Source organism: Haemaphysalis longicornis, unplaced genomic scaffold (assembly GCF_048455015.1).
Source record: "Haemaphysalis longicornis isolate Haplotype H1 unplaced genomic scaffold, Haemaphysalis longicornis Haplotype H1 scaffold_1, whole genome shotgun sequence".
NCBI classification, from domain to species: Eukaryota; Metazoa; Arthropoda; class Arachnida; order Ixodida; family Ixodidae; genus Haemaphysalis; species Haemaphysalis longicornis.
In genome coordinates, this window is record NW_027526203.1 from 263669616 (window position 1) to 263676103 (window position 6488).

At 47.5% G+C, this 6488-nt stretch overlaps 1 non-coding gene across 1 annotated transcript; it reads left to right on the forward strand.

The window, feature by feature from the left end:
* The first annotated feature begins 4407 nt into the window (after nucleotides 1–4407).
* Trnas-gcu (transfer RNA serine (anticodon GCU)) lies at nucleotides 4408–4489 on the forward strand. Its single transcript has one exon. It is a non-coding gene; the product is annotated as a tRNA-Ser (tRNA).
* Nucleotides 4490–6488: the final 1999 nt, after the last annotated feature.

The window sequence follows — 6488 nt, forward strand, 5'->3', positions numbered from 1 at the left end:
TGTACTTTAACCCAATGTTTTGTGTTACGTCCGACGTGACCCCAAGTCAAAAAATACACTTACGCCCGACGTAACCTGAACATTAAATTGAAGTAACGACAACGTGTTCCACAGTAAAAAAATGTTACTGCTGGCGGAACCAAAGTACAGACAATTGAGACATATTAAGCTACACGACTTTTCGTTTTACGATACGTGACGTCACTGATTAACAAAACAACAGGTAGTTTGCTGCGTAACGTCCGACTTCGTGAATTACAGCTGAAACTGCGCCCTTCTCTCTGCCTCTGCGTTGGTCGAGCGGTCTGGAGCGTGTTTCTCGCATGCGTATTCGGGCAGCGGTGAGGGTTCCAGTCCCGACGGTTGCACGGCGGTTTCGATGTATTGAATTGTTGAATGTACGAATGCACATGCGCTTCTTTCCTTATGTAACACCGAAAAGAGAAGGAAAATACGGGAATTAACAAAATAGAACCTCTTCCTGCGGGCGCTGTGCCAGTTTGTACAAGTTCGTATTGTGGCGGAAACGCAGTTGGGTCTTTTACCAAATACAATTAACAATTTATTAGGGGTAGTAAAGGGCTAATGTTTTATTTCTAAGCAGTAAAAGATCTCGCGATATTTAATTCCCAAATATAACTAATAATAATAATAATAATATAATAATAATAAACGTATTTTATGAAAGCGGTAATTAGTATGGCCCGAGCCAGTGGATTTACGATCCCTTTTAATTTGGGGCTAGCGGTCACTCTACGTGCAAATGTCTGTAAAAGAATAACCATTGAAGTCTAAAGATGAAATTTTCTCTAGCGGGAAATCATTCGCACATATTTTTTATCCAGGCGTTAAGAACACGCCAAGCTTTACGCTTTTCCGTGTACTTTTTACGGATAATCCAAAGGTGGTCATGAGTACGTGGAAAAGTAAATATAGTGTCCCTTTATAGTGTATTAAACTATTAAGCTGTGAAAGTGGGTGGGTACCTGTGGGTTAAAGGTAACAGTGCGAATATAAGGGCTGCGAAGAGAAAGAATAAATGTTTCTCTATGAGCGTAAGTGCTGGTCTAGGAGCCCTCGCCGTGTGGACAGCACTCCTTTTACAGAATACCAAAGCGTGGGCTTGCTGTCCAGGCCTTCTCCCCGAAGTCTTGTCGGGATCCAAGGTGATGATCGACCAGGCAAGCCATCCACTGCTATCCTCACAGCCCCCTTCTCTATGCTATCTACCCCACTCAATATTGCCGCGAACCATGTATGGGTTTGTTTATTTACTGTTTGTTTTTACTGCCGGGCTATGCCCGGCTGTGTTATCTCCGTTCCAAACGAAGCGCGTCTTACATTCTTTACTTTTATGCCGCACGGGCTATCACATTCAGATAAGCAGACTGTTTCGCCCTAACGTCACTAGCCCAGAATAATCTACAATGTTCTGGATGTGAATCGATGGTTCCAGAAACACTTGCGCCGAAAGATAAAAGCCTGCAGAGCAGACGCCGCGGCATTCGATTCGACGACACTCGCCTGTGCAAGTCACTTGGTTGACCGCTGCTTCGCCGCCTCTGTATTCTTTTGAGTTGTTAGGGGAGCACAAGTTCGCTCCAATAAACGTGTTTCTCCTTCAAGACAACTGCGTCGTCCTTGGCTTCGGGACAATATGTCTCCCTGGCAATTTGTGCTGCCCTCCCGGCACCCTGTACCACCAGCTATTTTGGAGTGTCGCACGTCCCACCAGCCGAAGTTGAGTATCGCTGCTGGAGCTGGCCGGTTCTCTCGCCCACAGCTCATGTGGCGCAGATCTCATTGCAGTCTGGGCAGGTGGGGCTGTTGAGGGTGGGATTTATGACGTGAAGTTGAACGCACTTGGAGGCAGCTCGAAGCACGAATTCTGTAGCTCAGAGCCGTCGGTAATTTCTTTCGTGGGAGAGTGACGGGCACTTTTCATTCGTTTGTCAAACCTTTGAGGTGGGGGGAGGCGTTACCGTCCGCAGATGAACCTGAGCTGTAAGATGTGCCTGATAGGAGGGTTAGGAATTAATTTAAACCGCGTACGCCAAAATCTCGGCACTGCATGACGTTTTTATTTTTTGCCCCAATCATTTTGTTTATTTCTTACTTTATCGGTTGCCGTTAAATTATCAAGGAATGCCTAAACGTTTGTTTGTTTCAAGGAATGCCTAAACGTTTTTTGGCTTTTGCCATGTGAGTTACTCTCCTAACACATTAAACACGTGCGGAACACGTTAACTAAGTTGAACACGTTAAAAATAAGTGCTATAGCTTAGCTACGTAAGCTATAGCACTTATGGACCCATGGGTTGGCATTTCAAAGCAAATCCCAGACCACTAGGGCAGTGACATGAATCAGGCAGATGTTACTTTTTCTAGTTTCGGTTCTATTATTGCGATCTTAAACGCAGGGGACCTCGGTAAAAACTCCTACTCTCATTTATTTTTCTCTCTCCGGCTCTCCCCGGCGTGACTGGCGGGGCGCATGCGCGAAAACAGTCACCGCTGCGCTCGCAGCCGCACCGCACGGCGAAGCCGCCGCGCATCTCACGTAGTGGGGGATTTCTCTTGTGTGGTCTCAGTCATCATGGTGCTGCAAAAGGGAAGCGAAGAACACCAGGATGTCATATTTCCGAGAAACTGTGGCATTTGTACATTGTGTATATATTTCGCTTGACCAACCACCTGACTGGTTCCCTCTTTTGAACGCTTGTGTGTGTTTGCCGCAATTTTGATGTATTTGTGCTTCTCATAACTTCAGTGTATTCTTTTGTTTGCTGGACTATCGTAGGTTACTTTTGAGCGTATTCTCCCGTGTGATCAAGAAAAAAACGGACGAGGTGGCCGAGCGGAACGCGAGGTACATGGTGCTCTCTTTCACCCTTGTTGTTTGCCTTATACCTCGAACCTCTGTGCCTATATAGTATTCAGCAGAGTGAAAGAGTACGGGGCTTTTCATCCCTATCCTGTGAGGTTAATGTCCTTGCTTACGCGGATGACATTGCCTATTTTTGTGCTGATAAAAAAAGCGTTCAAGAAGCCTTTAATCTCACCAGGCAGTTTTGTGGCGCGTCTGAAGCAGCTGTGAGTATGGAAAAAACAAAGGGATTTTGGTTTGGTGAATGGGGTGCAAAACCGTCCTTATTTGGTGGCATTACTTGGGATAAGGATGCACTTCAATACCTAGGTGTACCTTTGCACCAAATACGAAACACCGGGCCTCATTGGTCATTGGCACTCCAAAAAGTCAAGCGAGCCTCTCAGGCATGGATGGGGCGAGAACTTTCTGTGTTTGCGCGTGCGCACGTTTGTAATGTCTTCCTTGTCGCAAAGCTTGTTTATGTGCTGCACGTACTCCACTGTGCGTGTTCTAAAGTACAAGCTCTACATAGAGTTTTTGCGACATTTGTGTGGGGGTCCCAATGGGAACCTATGCGTAGGGACAATTTGTTTCTTCCATTAGTGTCTGGGGGTGCGGGGCTGATACATTTGTTTGTACACCAGCTTGTATCTCGATTTTTCTTTTATAAGGGGACGCATCATCCACTTCTGCTCAACGTTATTCAACAGCGCATAAGTTTTCATTTACCATTTTTGCTTCTCCCCACTGGTGAAGTCAGTACGAAGCCGCCACGGGGGTTTTTAAAGGAGGTGGTCGACACCTTCAATTTCCTTACTGCGAGGTTTTCCCTGCAATATCTGTTTACCCTTTCCAGGAAGGCTTTGACGAACACTTTATTAGAGAGTCTGTTCCCAGTGCCGGTTTATCGCCAGCCTTACATTGGCCGCCATAAGGACAGTGTTTTGAAGCAGGTCACACGTATGTGTCTTCCTCCAAATGCAAAAACGTTTTTCTTTAAGCTGCATACATCAACACTCCCAGTGAAAACACGGTTGCGCGAGAAAGGAATGTCTATTCCTTGGTCTGACAATTGCCGTTTATGCAGTCAACCTGAAACCATTGATCATTGTGTTGTTTTGTGCCGGGATGCGGTGTTTTTCTGGGATGTGTTGCAACGAACTCTTAAAAAGGACATGGACATTACCCTTTATACAATTCGGTTCTTGCCTTTTAGAGACGTTACTGGAGTGCCCTATGATATATTTGTAGTGATCGGATTGTATAGCTTGTGGAAGTGCCGCATGACGGACAGGCACGCGGAACCCCCTCGCCCAACGAAGTCTATTTTTCGGGAGCAAGCTGCGTTGGTGCGGAGCATTTATGCGGTGCAAAGTGACCCACCAGAATGGCTGCATCTGTTGGACGCGTGCGTCTGCTTGCCAGAGTTTTAACCGACGGCTTATTTTAACTGCAGTGATGTGCATCTTCTTGGATGACTCATAACTTTTGTAGGCTGTATTAAGGCCAGTTTTCCATGCAGTAAAGAAAAAAAAAAGGACGAGGTGGCCGAGAGGTTAAGGCGATGGACTGCTAATCCATTGGGCTCTGCCCGCGTGGGTTCGAATCCCATCCTCGTCGGTGTGTTCTTGTGTTCTTTTTGTTTGTTTTTTATACAGGCAGAAATTGTACCCGTGGAAGGCTGTGTCACCATGCAAGGCGTATTGCCAGCCTTGCCTTCACTGGAAAGGTTGAGTAGCTGGGCTTCTGGCAACATAATTTATCCCGAAAGTGCAATCGCTACAAGAAGTCTTTTTGAGTGCTGTGAAAACCTCGTTCGTGTGCCGTGAAGCTGAACTGAAGGATAGGACTTGTGTCGCGCGTGTGCTGTTTATTGTCAGACGACCTTGTCTGTGTTGTATTGGTCATCAAAGTTTCTCGCCGCCCGTTGCGTTCGCGCGCGTAACGCGAATGAAGTGTTCAAGTGATATTAGAGGTGGCGTCGTTACTGCACAAGCGGCGTACGCCGGGCAGCGCAGCCGCGCTGGCAGCGCGCCGGTTCAGAGCAGAATCAAATCGGCATGGAGGGCGAGAACATCACCACTATAGTGCCTAGAATATAGGCAATATATCACTACTCCCCCACGCAAGCTGCACCCCCTCGCACTGTTGCCCTGACAATTATGACGCCTTCACGGCCAACATGGCGGCGGCGTCGCTATGACCATAATAGCGCAATAATGTTTCCCCAACGGCGCTAGTACCGGCATTAGCCCGGACGCTGGGTTGAAGGCTAAGAGACCGCCTCCTGATTATACTGCACAAGATGCACTTGGCGGGCTCAAAAGTATATACATTTCTTGATAAATCTCCTAAGAAAGGCCATTTACCTGGTTCTGATTTCCTGCTGTGCCAGTTGCATTTTAGTAGACAGTTTGCATAGCTGGCTTTAATGGCGCAGGAGTGGCGTCGTGCACCGTACAGCTTGTGCAAGTGGCTGTGGGAGCTTGGGAAACACTGTCACTGTTTGGAAAGACGTCCTATTTCGTTATTTTAGAACAATAATAAGAACACGCTGAGCGGAAACTATGCAGAATCATTTTATCCTAAGTGCCACCAGTTTAGCAAGCATAAACCCGCGTAAACTTTGTTCCGAAACTTTTTTTTTTTTTCAACGCGCGCGCACTTCCACGAGCACACACACAGGACAAAAGAAAAATGGGTTATAGAAGATAAACAAAACTTGCAAAACCAAAAGCAGAACATACAGCTTTATAACTTACGCCCCAGGCAGCACAGGACTGTTCGGCCTTACTCAAGCCGGTCTACTTTGGCCGGTGATTTTCTGACCGGCCTTTCTCCGGCAACCATGTTCGGCCCGTGTCCAAATGTGGGCCATTTGGCCGTATAAGGCCGTACTCCCATCACTGTCCAACGGCCAGTGTCCGTCGGCCAGTCGACCGGCTTACGTTCATAGGCCAGATTCCAGCCGCAGGGCTCCGACCATCCTACAGCTACCCGTGTGCGGCCGAAGTACGGTCACCGGAGGACAGCCGAGATGCGGTCGTCGGACTCCAGCCGGACTAAAGCTGCCGGAAATTCGGCCGTGCTACGGACATTGTAGTGAACCCACGGTACGTTAACTGTACTGAGTCCGGTGGAAGACCACTGCATGCAGCGCAAGCAGATGACTCAATCGCGCTGTCCAGCAGCACAAACCCACATTTTGGGTCCACTGCACCCACATCAAAGTGAGCCCGCGCGCAACCACCAGCCGTCCAGCCTTCAGCGCAGCCTGGCTTAGTTATCAGCGTCAGTTTACACCAAAATTAATTTATTCAACAGTGCTAACAAATGGGCGTTCTTTTATTTGCTGTGCCTCTTTTACTGTCGAATACAGCAAATATTCAATTCTTTGATGTATTGTCCAGGTCCTGATATCTTCTGTGGGGCGGCTTACCTGTAATAAACAAGGAAGGATGGGGGCGGGGGGGGGGGGGGGGGCAGGGCTGAAGGCGCGTACTTTAGTGGGTTGAATTTCACAAAGATGAAAGTGCCGCTTTTAGGCAATTTCTCTTATGACAATACTTTCATGCTCTGACTAAATCAACTATGTTTACAACAGCTGCTTGACCAGTTT